At 43.1% G+C, this 20,964-nt stretch overlaps 1 protein-coding gene across 1 annotated transcript in view; it reads right to left on the bottom strand.

Annotated features, from left to right (window-relative positions):
• The window catches only part of TBXAS1 (thromboxane A synthase 1 (platelet)), a 229,450-nt gene that overhangs the window by 43,617 nt on the left and 164,869 nt on the right, over nucleotides 1–20,964 (bottom strand). The gene's annotated exons all lie outside the window — the stretch shown is intronic.

Below are 20,964 nucleotides of genomic sequence, written 5' to 3'. Positions count from 1 at the left end.
CACAGGAAACAGTCATTACTATTTATTTGGAGCGAGATGAGTGACTGCTCTAAACAGCATCAACTGCACCTGCGATAGTGCAAAGAATCTTTCTTTATTAAGCACACCCATGCCCTCTTTTTTCCCCTTCTTCTCTTCAATATTCTCTTTACAAAGAGCATTTTATTACGGTGCTGGCTGCGTAGTTCAAAAAGGGAAGAGGCAAATTTACAACGATCATTAGAGAAGATACAGAAGCATGGCAGCAAACACTGGCTTCACTACTTTGTGCACACAGAAACATCCCCACACCGTGCACACGCCACACAAACAGTACGTACACAAACATGAAGAGACAATTCATAAAGTATAGCCAGTTATAGCACAATTATAATATAATAATATGTCTGGCTGTGGGCAAGCCTCCTCACCCCCATTTCATATTTTTGCTCTGGCTGGAACACGTCAGAACACCCTGAACTCACTCTGGTCCAGACAGCCCCAAAAACGAGCTTGTCTCCCTCAACCCCTAGAGCAGCTCCTCCGTTTTCTTTACAAGACACTGCTCACAATTTTGCTGCAGCAATTTATCTCTGGCTACACAGAGAGATGAGCAGCCTGCTCCCCAGCTTGCTGCTGCTCTTTCTCCTGCCATACTTCAGCAGCCGATGCTGAAGCCTCCCTGGCCCCCAAAACACTGCACCTATGAGGTGACAGAGCCTCAACTAATTCCCACCCCACCATTATTGCCCCCTTCAACAGCCTCTGCCGATGAAGGCATGCTTTCAGTCTGCTATTTTGAATTTAACATACAGCTATAGAAAATTCAGAGCGCTCAAAGCACAGACCTCTCTCTCGTCTATAGCCTTTATTGCCCAAGTGCATGCACCTGATGTGCTTACAAAAAAAGCCCTTGCTGGCAAAATCCTCCTAAAATGGCACAGCCCTGTTTTCTGCTGGTTTCAGGCCAGCAGTAAGGAGAAGCTAAGGCCATTTCATCCCTCTGCTGTAGGTATCAGTGTCTCAAGTACCTGCATCCCGTGATGCCATTAAAAGCTTCAGGAGATTAAAAGTGTGGGTTTTCTTGTTTGTCTAACAAAGTAAGGTACTTCACAGTATAATGGATTGCTCTTGAAAACTAATACTCCTAATAGCAGCAAACAGATGCACAGACTGGATTGTTTTTTCAATAGTGAACTTGGGCACTTATTTTTCGGAAATTACGCGTGGCCTCTGGAGCAAGCGTGATTTTGGATCACAACACTTAGGGGAACATCCTGTTTCTCTATGATCACTCTGACGCCACATGTGACTGACACAAAGAAAGCTCCCTCCCCAAACAGGGAGCCGTTCAGAGCCAAGCACCCTCATGCACGAGGGGCCGTGGCGAGACGAACAACACAAAGGAGAGCAAGAAGGAAGCACAGAGCGCGGAAGAGGGGACAGATAACGGAGCGGAGAAGAGAGGAGCGATGACTTTGCGGTGATCTGTACTCCATTTACACTACAGCACTGTGGTAATCACCTGTACATCCGACGCCCAGATGCTAAAGCAATTGACATAGATAAAAAGATGGTGGAAAAAAAGCAAATTAGTAGAGTTAATACATAAACCACTAAAACCTGCTTTTGACTGGACTACAAAATATCAATGTTCCTAGCCATTGCATTGCATGTGGTATGCTTTTACCCAACTGGTTTTAAAATATCTCTTAATGCTGCTTCTCCTATCACCACCTAGCAAAGGACCATTACAAGACAACTTTCCAGCTGAGCAGGGGCTGCACCCACCTTGGGTCTCAACAACTGCAGTCGCTGCCCTGTGAGGAGAGGAGCACAACACCCTTCTCCTCTACCAGGCTGAGACCTCTGCTCCACCATCCACAGCAACAGGCTTGGCCGACCAAGAAATAAGGACTCTCATTTCATTGTTGCAAGAGTATGTAGAAAAGCGGAAGCAGTGTCGTATCAGGCAGGTGAGAAATACATCGTTCCTAGCATTAGGTCTTTGCCTGATTCCAAAGAGAACATCATAAATCCCAAGTCAGGAGGACCATCAAAGGCAGTCCCAGTTACGGTACAGTTTGTTTTGCAACACAGACACTAGCTCACTAGGAGCTGATCCCAAACTATTATCATTTCACTTTTGCCTTTGATAGCCATTAGTCAAGCAGTATCTGAGGTCAGATTCTCCTCCCGGTTACAGCACAGTAACCCCCCAAGCTGCTAAGGTTATTCTGTCTTTATACCCCCAGAACTGAGAGGCAGGTCTCATATTTTATTTTTCTGCGGCCAGAGATAGCTGAGGTACAACATGGGAATAGCCTTATGGGAGCTGCGAGGGAGCAGCCCCTTGCAGACAGGAGTAGCACAAGGTCGTCCGTGCTCGCAGGGCCACGTGGAGGGAACCGGCTCTGACCTGGCCGGGGAAGGAGCTGCCCCGCATCCTCGGTGATGGGGGCTTCCCAAGGGACAGGTCACCGTCACGCCAGCATGCTGAGGGCTCGAGCATCCATCGCACTTGCCGTTGCTTGTCAGAGCCTTCCCTCCTCAGCACTGTCAGGGCGGTGCCTTCCCCGCTGAATTATTTTAAGCAAAAGCCAGGGTTTGAGACAGAAAGTGCTTCTCGACATGTGAACTCTCAGCCCGTTGAGCAGAGCGAGAGCTGCGAAAGATTCATGGGTTCCTCCCTGCCCCCAGTGTTTAACTGATTAATTAACAATTTCTAGAAACCAATTCACAAAAGGAGAAAGGGCAGATTTTCAAAACTATCAGCTTGTAAATGGAGCAGAGCCGATTCTCTGGCAACTCTTCTAACAAGGTTTCTTTTTTCACAGTATTTGTTTTATGCTTCCTAAAGATCTGTCCCTAGTCTAAATCCCAGCAGGGGGAGATGCCAGTGGAGTTTAATTACATTCCACCTATGGGGAACATTCAAGGAACAGGGCTCTGAAAAAAACCCCACAACTTGGTCTAAAAAAAAAAAAAAGAGGAAAAAAGTAATCTGATTAAAGCAACGATATGAATGTGCCGCATCTCCTAACTATAGGTTTAAAACATTCTCTTCTTACAAGTCTCAAGGCAAAGAGCCAAATTCTCTGCTGAAGCAAACAGGGAATTTATACCATCAATTTACAACAGACATTCAGCATTCACGCCTATGGCTTAAGTAAATAGTTATGAGAAGTGGCATTTTAAAGGGTTTTGGTGCTTTGATTTGTTTTTTTTTTTTTTTCTTTTACATAAACTAGACACGCCACGTGCTGTGGTGAAAATCCTTGTGATTCAGGACAGGTTTTAGCTTGGACATGGACTATTGTTACGTGTTTTAAGGGATTAAAACGGGCCTTGTGCTCTGCTGGTTGGTACGCATCGTACAAGCAGCCGCCTGTACCCCCGCAGATGCTGGAGGCACATCTCACCCCGGCCAGGAGGGTGGCCAGGAGTCGAAGACGTGCACAGTAAACGCAAAAGGGAGACTCACCGATCTGCAGCCGTGACACGGGAACCCGCTGCCCTCAGCACAAGTGTGAAGGAGATGGAAAGAAAACTGCAGGCAGCCTCCTCCAGGTATAATTCTTTAAATCTGGAAAACCCATCTAGCTGAAATATCTTTCTCTGCAGGAATCAGGCAAATGACTCCTGTGCGTTCAGCTGGGACACCTGAACGGTGGACTAGACAGCAGAGGAAAAATACTGTGTTCAAAGCTGAGAGGGAAAACTAGGCTTTTTTACCGTTCCCCCTTCTGGTACTCCTACATCAGCTACCTCTGTGTTCTGCAACCGGCTGCGATGAGACCCAACCTCAGCTCAAGGAGCAGCTCCCACGAGGGGCTGTAAAAGAGACAGTGAATACCACTTCTTCACTGACTATCTGGAGTCGGTAATATGTCCTGCTGTACACAACGGAGAGACTTTCCACCAAACAAGCACTGAAATATTTAATCATTTGAAACATTCAAGTGCGACAAAATTATCAATGAAACTAATTAAGAATCTTGAGATAATAAGCACTGATGACAAAACGTTCCACTCTAGTGCCTGCCATCAGGCAGTCAGGATTTATAATATCTGTCATTTTTAAAACTTATACCCTGAAGGATCTCAGTGCACTTTCAAAATGTGTGCTTCCACATCCAGATAGTCTCACTCCCCAAGGTGACTCGAACTACTCATGCACACCCAGCAATGGTCCCCAGATTAGGGGTGAGGACTTCGGATCACGACAGCAGAAATGCAAGTACATAGGGCATCGCAAGCAGAGAAGCTGGAAAGTGCCAGCTTTGACGTCTGCGGGGCCAGGTCCTGAGGTCTCACCCAACCCAGCTTTATCACGGACACCCATAAGGGCAGGCCACGGGAAGGTGAGCCGAGAGCGCACACAGCGGACGCGGGGAGGGAGAAGGTCACGGATTCGACAAAAAGCCACGCTGCTAGCATTTTATGCGCTGGGATTTTTCAGCAATTTAGGACAGGAAGTGAACCGGTGTCAGGCGATCGATGCTGCAGATGGGTCTTTAAGCAGCCAACATGTAAATGGGGTTTGGCAAAGATACCGCGACTAACAGCCTTTTTTTTTTTTTTTTTGTGAGAAATGCCATTTTTAGATACAGTCAGAGAACTGTTGCCTTCTGCTTGCTAAGAGCAGGTGTACAGATGTCGACAGCGAGTTCAGGCAAGTGCCAGGTACTCGAGAGTTGTCACTGGGTACGTAAGCTGCCTAACACCATCTCCAAGCTTTTGCTGGAGGCGGGGGGGGGGTTTGCTGAGGTTTCCAACAAACTGCTTCTCTAGCAGCCCCTGTCTCTGGGTTCAACAGCTCCGCGTGGCCTGATTTTTATTTCGTCTTTGTTTCTAAGTTGAGCCCTCTATGCCAGGCCAGCTTCTACGCGAGGAAAATGGTAGGTCTCTCTGACTCACCAGTGTGGCTCCCGATGAGCTGCCCACGAGACAGGTACAGCTAATCTGAAATGATGCCTGGTAACTGCAACATGTAATTTCAGATCCAAGGCACCAATTTCCCAGTCAGTTTGTAGGTACACTGTGTTACCGTAACGGGTTCTCTGCACAATTATCACAACACTTAGTAAGTTATTCATTTCCAAGGGAGCTAAGAAACGTTGTAAATGATTTTCATTTTAAAGAAAGCAGGCATATCCCCTGCTGGAAGAAACAAATAGCAAAGTTTCTCCCCCATATTTTGTTTATTATTAATGTTTCACAAATAATATTATTCCATCATTAGTATTAAAATATTTTTACTTTAAAAAAATGTAATAAGCAGGCAAGAATTTAAAACCGAGGTGTGTGTGCCTTTGTGGCAATGGCATGCATCAGGCACAGGCAGTTTGAATATTTTATACTTCATAATTTTTTTCTTAAATAATTAACTAGCTTTAACTAGTGATTGTCCAGTCCTACCAGTGCTGTGGGTTTAACTGCACATTACATCTCCGAGTGTTCACTTGGCTGCTCTGCTTCTCCCTACTCCAAATCCAGACAGAATACATGCATAAGCCCTGCTGGATTTTTTAACTTAGAGATCTGTTTCCTACCTCGCTCTGAAGAACAATGTAAATCCATTTCCTACAGTTTTCCCTCCTGCAGCAGACCCAAACAGCTCCAGTTAACATCTCTACTGTTCACTGCGTGGACCAGCATTCATCTCTTAGCACAGTGGAGAAACCTCCTAACTCCAGCTGTCATGTGGGCTCATTTGATTCTCTGTTTGCCTCTTGCAGTCCAGAAATGAAGAGGTTAAAATCCCATACCTTGGTTTGATTACTGCATTGCTGACAGAAATGCAGAGCCGGACCAGGAAACGAGGTGTCCTGCGCCACTGAAGGGTTGTACCCTTTGGATAACGCATCGAGATTAAACCCTTTCTCCCCATCGCTGGCTTGGAAAAGAAAGTTCTCCCAAGAGCTTTTTCGAAAAAATCTACTACCAAGAATGACCTCATCTATAATTACCAGCCCATAGCATAGTCCACTGCTGAAGGATATATAAGTGTACATATATTTAGGTGCATAAAGATGCACATGAGAGCTTGGTAGCATTTGCCAATGCACTGCTTAGAATTTGCATATCTGCCTATGCACAGGAACTGTCTCATGGCTACCACATTTCTCTGCAAAGTCTGCGCATTAGTGGGATTAAAATTATTACTTCCCCAATCTGAAATGCTAAAAATATGAAAGACAGTACTGAGATTTCAATTCAGTTTCAAGCAACCATTCCAGCAATTAGTTTTGACTTGGTGGGAGTTAAGAGATCTGGTAACATGGTTTTCCTACAAAACAAAACCTTAACCCCCAGCTTGTGACAACACTTCCCATCTAATTTCTCTTTGTGTATTTATAGCACTATAGAAACAGGAAAATTAATACATAGACAAAAAGATCTAACAACACTTAGAAACACTTAACTCCAACAACAACACTTCAAACAAGAGCGCACTGAGCAAAACCGGGTCTGTGAGATAAGCTTGGTGAGATTTCACACTGGTGGAGATAGCTTTTAGAATACTCTATCCAATTCCGACATTCACATTTTCCAAAGGATGTTAAAACGCCACAGGTGAACCTCAGAAAAGAGGCACACATACTGTCCAACTTCTAAAAAAAAAGAAATAAAAGGAAATAATTTTAGGAACTTACAGTTTTAACACAAGAAAACACTAACAGGTGATATCACTGCAGTTTACAATTATAGTCACACAATGAGGAGAGAATACTTTTCCTATGCAAAAGGTCTTTTGTACAGCAGTCTAAGAACAATGGAAGTTCAGGGGAATCCGAGGGCAATAAATTGAAAATGGAAACAAACCTAATCTTTATTTAGGAGAAGGATAATTAACTATGGGAAGAGATGAAACAAAATTGTGGTAAATTTGCTGTTGTCAGAAAGGTTAGGCTAGAAGCAGGAGAACTCCTTGCATGACATTCCCGGCTATATTTATGCAGGATGTCAGGACTGGTAGTGAGATGAACCGTTACGGCAGGAATGAGGATGAAATCAGAGCCCAATTCCAAATGCTGCCAAACATGGAAAAAGTTCACATCTGAATGCTATGACCTGGATCTAGCTATGGTTTTTCTTGTAAAATCGGAGCTAGGAAAGAAAGCAGGAAGTTCACTTTGCACCAAGTCTCTGTGTCCTTGCATTGTTCTCCATTTAAGTGCACTGCTAAGGCTCCACTGATAATAAAAGATTGATTTAAAAGACCATTCTACAACCTAAGCAAACACTGAGCCTGGTTAATGTTACATATCATATCCTCTTGTCATTTACTGCTACTCTGTGTGTTTACTGTGTCTCTCACTCCCCCTCAGTACGAGCCCCAATTTACAGCAGAGCAGCTGGTCCTCTGGGGCTGAGTGTACAACCGAAACCCTGAGCCCAGCAACAGCAGCCTCTCGATTATAAAAGCACAGCACTGATCTCATTTAGGATCTGAACCAAATCAGCACCCTTCCAGGGTTTTGGGTCAAGTCTTTGCAGATTTCCTAAATGACAGGCATCTCTATGTCACTACTCTACAAGCTGAACTTAATCTCCGGTAAGATCCAAAATTTCATCAAATTATCTGCATTCCTATATCAAGGTTCCTACTTCAGTCCAACACAGACTATAAAAGAAGGTAGTGTGGACAAAAAAGAATTTAAAAAATTGTGTCCACTCCCTCTTTAACTTTTATAAGAAAATCTCTTATTTTGCATGGGCTATACTTCTTATATCAAAGTCAGTACACAGCATGACAAAACCATCCATGTTCTTTCCACTAATAAAGAAGAAAACTTAATGGAGTGTGTCATGTTTTGTCTTTTCTTCTTCTTACCATTTTCTGAATTACTGGTTTCGCTTTGCACTCCTTGCCAGCAAGATGAGTATTGCTCCTTTCCTTTAAATAACTGGATTGTAAGAACAAGAGATGTGTCTTTGGAGCCTGATTCTCAGTTGCACTAAGGTCCTACCATAGCAGCATAAACAGGCCTTACCATAGTTGCAAGCGCTTGTTTGTATGTTAACAAGATAGTATCATGCAGGAATGAGGTGATGATAATACTGCTGCAGATAAAGTGTGAGGATGATGTACACACACCTTGACAGTCCATTCCCATTACAGGAGCAGTGAAAGAGGACATAAACGTAAAGCAAGAATCAGGCTCTTGGTTCCCAGTTACCCTGGATACAGTTTGTAGAATTTATATGTTTAATTAATGCAAAAGGTGGAAGGTTCCACAATCCCATAAAGACAACATGTTAAAGACAGTTCTGCCCAACATTTCTAGAACAGTAAAACTTGCAACGATGGAGCAAGGGTAATTAAAAAGATTACTAAAGCATTTTGTTTTGCTTGTTCTTTTTGGGATCCTTCATTTTCAAAGTCAGGAAAGACATTTTACGCCATCTAATTAAAACAACTGGGAGGGTTCTTTTTAAACAGATATACTAATTTAAACAGAATTAATTCAGTGAAGTCCTATGCCCTTGGTTGTACACGAGATTAGACTGCGCAGTAACAAACTCCTAAACTTAAAATCTATGGTTTAATGAATTTCATAGACAATACCTCTTTTTTTCCCCCCTGCAGAATGGAAAGGAGCACGCTTTGGAGGGACTACTCAAAACACTGGCGAAAACACAATTTGTATTTCTGTCCTTGCACAGGGTGATGCATGCGCATCCTTTAATTTGTGCACACCAGTAGACCTACTGACTTCAGTGATTTGGATCTCTGATGAAAATCACTGTATTTTCATTTAAACCCATGGGGGAAACACCAGATGCTTTTACAAAGGATTCCTTGTGGGATGTAAGTTAACCAGAACATGCAAACGTTGCTTGATGAGTTCTTTATTTCCCATGGCCAAGCTTTTAAATTCTCTGTGCCTCACCCTTTAAAAACAGGATCATTAATATTACAAGCCTTGTAGGTACATTTAGTGGTTAGTACTTATGTATCATTTGAGTGTTATCATATGAAAAGTGCTAAAATAACCTAAAATATTTAGAAAGATATGGTATCTTGCTGCCACCGGCAGAAGTCCTCTGTGCTGAAGTGGCAGAGTACCAAATCTAAAGAAAAGAAAGTCATTTGCCTGACAGTTACTGTTTGGGTTAAACATTGTTGAAACCTGCAGGTAAAGCAACCACTCGTCTCTCTGGATAAATATAAGAAACAGATAAGCTCCATTGCAGAATCAAGTAAGGAGGATTACAGCCCCTGTGCAAAGTTGCACAGGTGACTGTCACGATGCAAAAAGCTGATCAAGGTTATGCACAAGGCATCTGTGGGCAGAGTGGTTTCTCCTGGTAGTTCTCTGCACAGACCTCTGTGTTCAGGAAAGAAGCAAAGGGATCACAAAAGGAAAACAAAGGAGGAGATGAGGAAGCACCAGGCATGGTCTCAGAAGTACGACAAACCCACCTTGGCGAGGGACTGCCACCATCCACGCCGCTCCACAGAGCTGTGAGCGCAGGAGCCACGTCCTGCTGCTCAATTCCTGCTGGGCTGGGCAAAAAGAGAGTTTGCACATTCCTTCTAAATAAGCAGGGTCACTTCAAAGATATTTGGATCCTAGCTCTAAGCCAAACAACCCAAAGGCCCCAAAATTTCAGCTGGCTGCTCTGCTCAACACAGGTAATCAAAGTAAACAGCCAACAAATTCTGATACGGCACAAAAACTGACAAAGGTTGGAATCTTTCTCGGCTGACAATGTGGCCACATCCACAGAGGTATGCCTTTCAGTACTGGAGCTCACACACTCCTTTGGCAAGAGATCAAGCACTCCCAGTTTGCATTCAAATTGTGCATTCTGTCTCACATTGAGCTTGCTCAGGCAACAGGCAGTACTTTAGGTAACAACCTACTAATTCTTGCTCCTCGTATCTCCATAGGAAACTGCTGGTAGTCAAGACTCTCTTATTAAAGAAGGTATCAAACACATACAAATGTTTTAAAATAACAAGCCATTGGGGGAAAAACCCACAACCTCTGACACTATCTGAAGACACGCATGCAACTGGTGTCAAGCTGTGACACTTAAAAGCACTTCTGTGGCACCCACCTATGACAGCCCGGCAGTGCATATTTGTGAATTTCTCACAGGCAGGGAGTAAAATGCTTTTAAACATCACCTTCTTCCCCCCACTCCTCCTCCCAGCAGGGGTCTCTGCTGGCTGGTTTCTACCAGGCAGATAGAGTGAGATCACTTTTAAATAACAATTTCTTCCACTACTTGATTTTCACTCTCCAAAGCTCAGGGGCACATATCTGAGCACTGGGGTGCCAGCACCACGAGTACCCGCAGCGTAAAGCCACGGTCTGGTAGAAAGTCAGCCGTGGGGTCGCCACGTACCAGAGACTTCGGTGGTGAAATCCAAGAAGTTCGAACATTTCTGGAGCGTCCATCGCCAGCAAAGATGTTTGTGGAGACATAATCTTCAAAAGTGGAGGGCAACAGCACAAAGCTGGGAGAGTCTCATAACTTGACAAACCGCAAAGGGGTAGCTGGGCCCTCCTCCTCAGAAAAACGATGGAAAAACTCACCTTTGGGTGAAGGGGCATTCATACTGCTGGCAAATTATGAAGCGAAATTCAAGTAAACCCCTTGCGACTGCTCCCCCCCTCTCCCCTTACACTGAAACAACATCAGAGCTATCTGCCGGTGGTGCTTAAATGCTTGTGTTTTTCACATCACAGAGGCAGGAGTTTTGGACCCCCTGATTCCTATACTTACATACCTTTGCAAATTAGCATAAACATCTCAGCTGGCTACCGATGTGATTAAGATGTGCCTCCACTTGGCAATTTTTCCTTTGAAACAAAGCAAAGGCTTTCATTTGTTAAGTGAAAATTCCCCGGTGGAACCCCCTCTCTCTTTCCCTCCCATTTCTGACCCCATATTGGGCACTTTAATCTAATTTTGGTTTGAGGTTTTAGAAGCTGAAGGCTGCTTCTGAAGATCACTGAGGGAAAAGAAATCAGTGGGAGGAACACCACACTTTGAACTGAACGTCCCTGGCACGATGCATATTGGAAAAAGCACTAAGAGCATTTCCCAATCAATGTAGCCGTATTTTTCACACTCGGTTAGAAGAAATGGAAACCTGTGGTAAATAATGCTGCTTTGCACAAGTCCAATTACCCTAAATGATAAATTGCCTAATTATTTCGGCTCTACAGTCTTTCCCAAGTTCTTTATCCTTTTCTTTGTAGTCACTGTCTGCAGAACAAGAGCGTTTGACTGTTACTAATTAGGGAGAGAGAAAGATGCAGGACATTTAGTAAATTCACTTCCCTTTAAATCCATCTTACAGTTATTTTTCCCCATCATGGAAAAAAAAAAAAGTAATCATTTATTTAAAAGCTGCTCTGCTGGAAGAGATTTTTTCTCCATGACTACTCTGATATTAAAACAGTCAGCTTTTGTTTTTTACATTCTCCAGAACACCAAAAGATTCAAGGCACAGCAAGGTTAGATTAACACCTTAAAATTATCTGTAAGGTTCTCTACTTATCAGGCTATTAAATCTTCATTCCTGACTGCACAAAATCTTCTTCATATCGTATCTTGAGTACATATGAACTTGATGCATCTTGAAAACAAATTCCAAAAAGCAAGAGCTCTTAAAAGTGTTTTGTTCCAGCTCACAATACGACTTTCTGACATCTTGTTACTTCCTTGTTCCTTCATTTAGATCAACAACTGCAGCAAGGGGCTCTGCATAACTGCCCAATGTTCAGAACTTTTTCACTTTTCAATTTTCTCCTTTAAATTTGAAGTGTAACTAGGAGTATTGAGAAAGATATTAAAGTTTATTCAAAATTTCTATTCCACCCAAAGGTCAGAATCATTTTAATGCATTGCTTCCTTGGACCTGAGGGTGTGTTAAGCATTAAAGAAAAAAAAAAAAAAAGCATTATATCTTTTTTTCTCCCACTTATTAACAGAAACTTTTCTGAAATTCAATTTTTGTTTAAGATGCATGTAGAATTAAAATGTTTTACATATAAAATAATATGCCTATTTTGTTGAATTCTGAAAGCACAGCTTTCATACAGGTGGAAAGTACTGAGTCAACAGTGCTAAAGAATGAATTATTCTGCTTGCACAACGTGCCCTAATGCATTATGCCTCAGTGGCAGCCAGGAAGGATAATTCCTAGGACTGAGAAAGTAACTGAGTTTTCAGTCTCATTACATCTGAGACCTGACTAAGGAAACCACAGAATTTGGTACCAGTTATTAAATGAGTCTTCATTCAAGCACTTATTTATCCACTCAGTGTTGGCTAGAAACCAACAATCCAGTCCATACAAGCTATTGGTGTTTCTAGTGTATAAAAGTTCTCGGTCTCCCCTGATCGAGGCCCTGAACGCCTAGCTCAGCAGCTGCTACCGTGGTGAAATTCCACTTCTGAGCAGCCCACTTCCATAGAAAGCATTTTGGGGCACTGACCAAAACATTCAAAACATGACTAGTCACACTGAAGTACAAGGTTTTTGGTTGCTTTAAAGGATTTGATTTTGGAAAAGACCCACAACCGTCAAATCAGTTGGCAATACTAGTGAAAAATTGGTATCACCCAGTTCTCTGAGACAGTAAAATCTATTAACTGGTGTGAAATGGAACAGTCCTCAAATAGCAAGCATTTCCTACTTTTCTTTGTGTTTTCCTGACTACTCCCTCTGCACCAGTCTTGCTATCTGGTTAAGTAAGGAAATGTTCACTGATATCACTGGAAGACCACTACATTTCTAGAGCAAGGGCACACCCAGAATTACCACTTTTTCCTTCTTTCCATATTAAAAGGGAAGCATAAGATGAAGCAGGACAAACAATACAAAAGCCATCTCACGCTGATTAAAAGTAACACACAAACACATTGTTAGAAATGGAAATTATTTAAATACATATGTGCTGCCAGGGTGGTAGAGAAGGAAAAAAAAAGGGGGGGGGGGGAGGTCACAAGAAGTTCATTCTACCAAGAACTGCTTTACATAATCATGAAATGCAAACTAGTTTCCATTCCTTCTGGCACAGGCTCATTCAGCCTTCACTTTGAATGCTTATTGACAAATAAATGGACTGGTTACTTCCTATTAATGCTACCTAATTTATGTACATACCTGGAGGAAAAATTCCATTTTGACCTCACATGCATACAAGCTAAGATCATTCTTAAGCTATGAATATGTTGAATACAAGTTTAATTTCTTCTTGGTTGCTGCTGGGGATTTGCTGTTTCTTAACAAATTAGGCATGTGTTCTCCTCAGCTCAGCTTTTGCACCTTATGCATATAGTATGTGCAATTCAGGAATCTGTGCTGAACTTTCAGATGAAAGACCTTCTTTTCTTCAGCCATGATTCATTCCCTCCCTCCTCCTCTTTCTCATATGCAGGCATGTGCGTGCATACATGACTTGCTAGGTGTTTCTGTTTTATGAGCTGTTCCCTAATACCTCTCCTTCTCTTCTCTGCCCATGAAAAGTCCTCACCAAGAAAGTGATACTTGGTTTCACAAATCTCAAGAGTCACTATTGTCCTGACTGGGGAAAAGTGCTATTAAAGCAAGATTTTTATCCCTGAGTCTTGAAGGCATCTCAGAAGTAGACAGGTCAGTGCAGATCCCTGTAGCAGACGAGGATGCCAGGGCCGGACCAATGTCTTCATCCCCTAAGAATCTGCCTTTCAATCCGGGGACACGGAGGGATCTCATTCCAAATGGATGCTAACTAACATAGAGCTTGAAAATGCTTCTTTGTTTAGTTTAGTGTTTCATATTCCCAAGGAGACAAGGTCCTACCTGATGAATGCGACTAGCTGCTAACGCGAAGACACAGTGTGGGGTCCTGACACAGATGTCCAAGGCCACCCTCTCTCATTTGTAAGTTCTTTCAGGGCCAGATGGTTTGGTTTCTCTGATTTCTTGCATCTGGGGTCATGCCCGTGGCTGACTGTCCTTCCTTTCATTGCTAGGTATTTACAATTTAGCAGCACATACCTTACAGAAAACCTTTTGGTGCCTAACTTCCACGAAAAAACCCAATATGTATATTAGTATAATACCTTTCTGGACTTGACCCCTACTTCACACACAAAAAAACTCCTGAGCGCTAGACAGACTGCCATCCAAAGATCAGGCATTTATACCCGTGAAGGGCATCCCCATTCCCAAGAAGTCCTGCCATGCTCACCTCTCTTCCTGCCATACATAACTCCTCTGGCAAGACCGGTGCGAGTATGTCCCTCCCAAAGTCGTGGAGGGGGGTGGTGTTATTTACTGTGGTTTGAACTTACCTCCTTACTCACTTCTGCAAGGCTCAACTGCCCAGTGCAAAATTTGATCTACCAATTCGACCTGGAACTGTGCTCCACCCTGCAAATAAAGTTACCTATCTGTAGCTAAAAAGGTAACACCGATACTGGTAGTTAGCACTGATTAAACATTGATATTGGTAGGAATTTGGTTTTCTCTGTCTCTGGAGGGAAGCATGTTGATTGCCACATAACGTCCAGAGTAGTACACAGGAGCAGTTGGGATACGAATCCTGAAGGAAACTGTAACCAGCTTCTTACTCAGCAGTGACACTTTTCCTCACATTAAAAGCAAATATGCTCTTTCCTCCATAAAAGCCTCAGATGGAGGTAGGGAGAAGGAACAGAAAGGTGGGGAAGATGCATTCTTCCCTTTACTTCCTCTTTAAACAAATCTGTCTAATCGCATTTAAAGTGCCGTATTATTAACATCGTCACCATTAAATGTTCCATGTCGCTAGAAAAATTTATTCTTTAACATGAACCTTGTAGCAGTGATAGTGGGTCAATTATTATGAGGATGGCAAAATACCAGGAAAATTCAGGGATGAAAATGAGTTTCTGTGTAGCATACATTACCTGAGACTCAGTTTTACTCAAGAATAGCAATAAGGCAGAGTCACTGAGCAACATGTGACATTGCAAGCAAAAGATAAATTAGTCTTCATGGGCAAGAGACTGATAAGCTTGAACTGGACAAATGGAAAAATAAAAGTCCCTTTTTTTTTTTTTTTTTTTACTTTGGTGAAGAGGGGTAAATGAACCCTGCAATGTCAACAACAACAAGAAGTTCCTTGAAATATGGGCACATTAATTATCTCAACACCACCTCATTCCAGGCCACATAGAATCGCCGGTTCTCAGCTGTCGAAAGGATTTTCCCAGGAAAAAAGTAAGTTTTTTTCATATCCCGGTTGTCTTTTTGGTAGGGTTCTTGGAAAAGTCAAGGAAGGGGGACAATGCCAAGATACCACTGAGGTTTAAAACATTGACTTTGTTCCTATAAGCTAACAGTAAACTCTTCAAAAAAGCAAAGCCAAAACATTCCTAACAGACACCCTGGACTTACCAGCTGATAGACTCAACTCTTTCCATATTATAAATAACCTGACTCCCCAGGAAGCACTTATATGAGCTACCTGTGGAGAGCAGAGACCTGTAGATACAGTGCAAGAACTACAGATACATGGTAAGCAAAAAGAATTGCCCTCACATGGCTCCTGGCTGGTCGCACTCTTCCTCCTTGCCCATGCTTCTGCCAAAGGATGACTGCGGCTGCCTACAAACTACAACTTCTGTAAAGCGGGAACAAGCAACTCAGATCTTCCAGAAAGGCCTCCAGGACAACTTCTCTGGCCGGTGCTGTGAGGGTACCTGGGACAGAAGGCAACCTGTACAAAGAGATACCTGCGAAGGCTTGCACAGTGAGAAAGTTGAGGTTCAGCTTTCCTCCCTAGGTGCTTCCCCTCAGCATTTGAGTCTAGGAACAGGCTTGTGACAAAGTAGGCGAACCCAAGGCGGGCTTAGGCTCAAGAGCTTTCTCAGGCTACCTCTCCTTACACAGCAGAGACACAAGTCAGTAAAGAGGCCAAAGCCCTGAGTCTCAGAGGTCCTTAACTGGTTGGAAGTTAGGAAGAGTTAGGAACCAAAATAACCTCTGCCCAAGAAAAGTGACTTTGGATCTCTTGAGTCCAAAGCCTGCATTCAAATCAGTAGATTCTAGGTACTAAGAGAAGGGGGGAAATGCAGGGAAGGGCTTATTGTCGTCTCCTAACTTAGCAGTCTTCAACCTGTATGTACAGAAGCACCACGAGACAAAGATAATTAACTGATTTCAGACACTGAGCAATTGTATGAAGAACTGCAGAAATATAACCTAACAGCATTCAGTCTCTACGTGTTTAAAAGCATCTTTTTATTTGTTAACAACAAAACTGATTGCTGACAGCTGACACTCATGAATGTTGTGAGGCTCTGCAACATCTTCTCAAACAATTAAGGACATCAAAGAGGGTCATTTCCTTCAACAGAATAAACAGCAACACCATACAATATTGCTTGTGCTTACTAGTTTTGTATGTTTTGTGAGTGTATGTGTATGCATGTGTAACAGCAACTCTCTTCTGTGGACTCTTTTCTGCAAACTATTTACAATTCAGTCTCCCTTGATAAATGCAAGCCTCCACCGTCAGCAATATTTGCTTAGCGAAGCTTAGTCTGTTGCAAGTCTGTAGTTGCAAGCTTCTGAGAGCGTAGTGCCTTGAGATACTGCATGAAAGGCACCAAACTCATGCAAATTGTTGTGGTAATTCCCTGACAGTGCCATCTCTCTGACTTTCACCTCTCATTTTCGCTAATGCTCAGAGAAAGCAGTCTCTGCTACCAAGAAGATTCTCTGCATAAACAGCTTAAAAAATCTAAAGTACTCAATCAGGCACAGAGACACCATATAAATGGTCCTACCTCTCACTGCTCTCTGGGAATTTTATGGGAAGGGAAAATTTTGAAATTGCAAACGTCTTTACGAGAAGACATCTCCATTAGACTGCAGAGATATTACTGAAGGAGCTCTTCAATGCAAAGAACAGAATCATAAGCCAGCGTAAAATAGTATGACTTCACTCAAGCCAATGATGACGTGCCAAGTTACCCCAGATGAGCAACTGCCACACCCAGTATGTTTGATAGATTACAGCGCCGAAGTCATAAATCATACAGGAGGAGCTTATGTATCAGTCCAGTTCAACCCAGCCCATTCACAACTGACCACACACAGCAGTTAAAATGGAATTAAACTGTACCTTTTCATAAATGAAACTATGGATTGCAATGACTGGGCTGGCATCATTCAATATTATTAACACGAAGGAATACAGTCAAAAAATGGTCTGGTCAACATTTTCAATTAGACATATCGAAAATATTCCTGGCCCTAGAGCAATAGGAAAGCAAATATGGGAACAGGAAGATTTATTTCCATTAAAGAAAAAACTCCATTTAAATAGTGAGAGACTATGGCAGGACTTTGAAGTTTCTTTAAACTTTACGGGCTCTAGCCAGCGGTGAAAATGTTGTTAAGTGACACCAGCACTGAATAGTACGCTAGTGCTTTGTGTGGATAGGAAATGGGAAGGAGTAGAGACATGCTGGGGCTTATCCTGCTCTTCATTCCTCTCCACACTGATGTTTCTAAGAATCATATCAAGCAGTGATAAATAAGAGCTGTACATGGCATTTTAAAAATAGAATGGAAAACCCAGTTGGTCTGGCAGTCTCCAATGAATGTTTTACTGTAATAGCTACCCTTTCATCTATTTACTTTTACTACTCCTGACTCCTGTGCTCTCCTTCACTTTTGTCAGGAGTCCTGAAAGTATTCCTAGGCATTAGCAGCAAGGAGGGGTGAGCTGCTACTCTGTCCTTCACCAGACCTCTTCTGGCTAGCACAGAGCCCCTGCAGCCTTGTGTATCAGTGCACCAACACGTTTCAGGTTCTGTAACTAGCACTAGACCTTTAATGCAACTTTTTCTTGTGGTACTTTAAGTAATGAGCAGTTTATGTAGATACAAGCCAAAACCCAAAACTTGTAAGTACCAAGTCCTCCAATTTGTTAATGCAAGACACGGCTGTCTTTTACTGAGAACATGCAGTAAATTATTCCTGAAGCTGAGATTAGAATTCGGGTGCTCCTTGCTCCAGATTTCTCTACATTGGGCACCTTCAAGTATGCATTTCTTTTATTACATGGAGACAGAGCAGTTCATTCTTATACCTCTTTTGCCGTCCTTAGCTACCCCAAAGCATACTTGCTTTCTCTCCCCCAAGAAAATGACCTCATTTCAGTGGTTTAACCTGATCTGTTTACTTTGCAACAGATCAGGAGAACCTACATAGCCACTTACAACATTTCACCTAAGGGCAACAAATAACTACTTATGAGAAGTTAACTTGATCACCTATGTTTTTGCAATCTATTTTGTGCCACTACTCCTTCTGTCTAAAATTGTGCAGTCCAGTAAAACAACAACAACAAAAACATAATTAATAATTGTGAATGACTTGGGCTTGAGAGGAGGGAGAAGGGAGGGAGAGAGGCATTTAAATGCTAAAATGGGAAGAGAGGTAAGAAAGAGAGACCTCATATTAAGGGAATCCCCAGCGTGGAAGATGCAGTAATTTTTCATGCCCTAAGCACTGTGGCTAAGGACAAAACACACAGAGCAGCTCAGAGTGCAGCGGGGCTCAGAAGCAAGCATCCATCTGCTCAGAATGAATGCGTGCTGCAGGCTTGCTATGCTTTTGCTAAGCACACACACACACAGATAAATAAAAATCAACTTGCTTTTACAACAAAATAATCAGTCACAAGTGCAAAACCTGTTCATAAATACATGTATTCTGAAGGGCTCTTTAACAACTCCACACAAGGGTCATTTTTGCCTGAAATGGAAAGGGTGAAGACCATGGGTGTATTCCTTCTCACCTGGTTAATGTGGATAAAAACATCTCTTTCACAACTGTATAGCCTCTAATAGTTTAGGGATGGTTAGCCACAAACCCTATAAAAATAATCTGGTCTTGAAATAGCAACCTTTTCTTCCCCCCCCACCCTCCGTCCTCTTTTACTGGCATATACCAGGCTAGCTTCTTGACTGATGCATATCATCGTACCTGTACTAATACCAAACATGTTGTGGCAGTTTACAACCTTCTGAAGATCTGACCCCTCTCTGCTGTCCTGGAAATAGATCTGTGGTCTCTGCAGAAAGTAATACTCTTTTATACACACACAGATGTAGGCGTCCTGCCCCCACTAGCTCATATTTAACTCTCTTTTCATCTTGTTTATTTTGTCTTCGTGGTATCAAAGCAAGCTGCACACCCAGCAACAAGCTTGCAGCAAATAGGTGCATCTTATTTTCAGTGGATGGTCCTTCACAGGGCACATACTACACCCCCAAGGGATTCATGAAGAGGGCCAGGTCAGAGTCTCTACAATTTTAATTTCAGTTCCTCTGTTAGAGGAAACTTGTCCTTCCCAGTGCAGTTGGAGCAGACACAGGGATTCACAGGTAGAATGGGAAGATGCAGTGTGTGGTGACAGTAGTCACCAGTCAGTACCCTGTCTCTCTGCTTCCCCAGAGATGATGAAAAGCTGTGCACTCCCTTTCTCTACACCCCAAAGATCCAGACAGGTGAGGAGGGCAATAACCTGTGTGTCCTGCCCTCTACAATAACTGAGGATAGAGGTTTCTCCTGCTTGCCAGACTCTGAAATGGGCCAGGTGCCTCTTCCCACTTTCAGGGAAAGAGACATTGTCAAGCCTCCACACCGAGCTATCAGCCAAGAGAAGACCTAAAAAGTCCTTTAGCGAACAGATGAGGAAGGTCCTGCAGGTGAAAAAAGAGGTGACAACCCATGACTCGCTCCAGGCACTGTTTTCTGAGGACACTTTGCCTTGAAGTGCCATCTCTACAGTGTATTCGTGCAGCGTGGTGGAGAAAGGCAGAGAGGTCTCCCAAGACAGCTCTGAGACAAACTTAGCCAGACACAACACAGCAGTACAACACGGTCAGTCAGACCTGCCTCTCCACTGGGCTCCCGACTCCCAGCACAGCACCGGGGCTAGACCACTTCCAGCACCTAATCTCATATTTCTGCACCACACCACAGCCTACACCAAGCTAGCACAGGGATCTCTAACACAGCAGTGCCTTGGCTTTCGCCTTCCCCTTCACGCTGTCCCATTCTGCTAAGGTACCCACTGTGCAAGCAAGACAGACGAAGATCAGAGCAAATTCAGGGGTATCCTCAAGTACAACGCCCAGAGGCACCAAAATACTGCTGTATGCCCAGATGGACCAACCTTGCTCTCCTTACTGGCTATCACAAGGTCACTGTGCTTTGAGTTTTTGACTGGTGTGCCAAAAACCCTGGAACTGTGCCTGTCATTTATAGCACCTTTTCTCAGATGACTCTGACATGTCTTTATAAACTTTAGTAAATGAGTGTATAAATCACTCTGTCCACCACCAAGTACAGCCATCTCTGGGATGATACGCAGCAGCCGCTCTAAAATCAGACTGCAGCTCTACACCACAGATTAGGGCAATAAAACATGCTGCATGAGGCAACTGAAATGGCTGGAGGAAGGAAGGGGGACATGGTGGAGAGCATTTTGTAGTTATAATTACCTGAGTATAAATTTGGCTGAAGAGGGTACTGTGTTTAACACTTGCATATCTGCAAATCAAAGCAGTCTTGCACCACCTGTCAAAACAACCTGACTGTACCGTTCTCCATGTTTTGGCCCTTCCTTTCTGAAAATTGCAAAGCACCTTGATAAGAGCAAAGCTGATGTGCTGAGCACAAGCAATAACCTCATCAAATTTCTTAGCACCTGACTTGATAACTGTGATCCTGGACCTGCTATGTCCCCTCCCTTCCTCAACAACTGGACATAGTGTCTATATATTCCCAGTTTTAAAATAGCTTCTGCTCCTGTAATTTGCAAATCATTCACATAGATCTTATTTTCTAGGCTAAAAGTAGTTAATTAGAGTCACCAAGGGGACTGAACTGCTGCACCCTTTCCCTTACTCTGGGATGGGCTCCTTGAGCAGTGCATTGCCCCCCCCCCCCCCCCCAACACCCCA

This window comes from Haliaeetus leucocephalus, unplaced genomic scaffold (assembly GCF_000737465.1).
Source record: "Haliaeetus leucocephalus isolate CR32 unplaced genomic scaffold, Haliaeetus_leucocephalus-4.0 Scaffold206, whole genome shotgun sequence".
NCBI lineage: Eukaryota > Metazoa > Chordata > Aves > Accipitriformes > Accipitridae > Haliaeetus > Haliaeetus leucocephalus.
The sequence above is the reverse complement of the archived record's forward strand: the minus strand, read 5'-3'. Positions and strand labels throughout refer to the sequence as shown.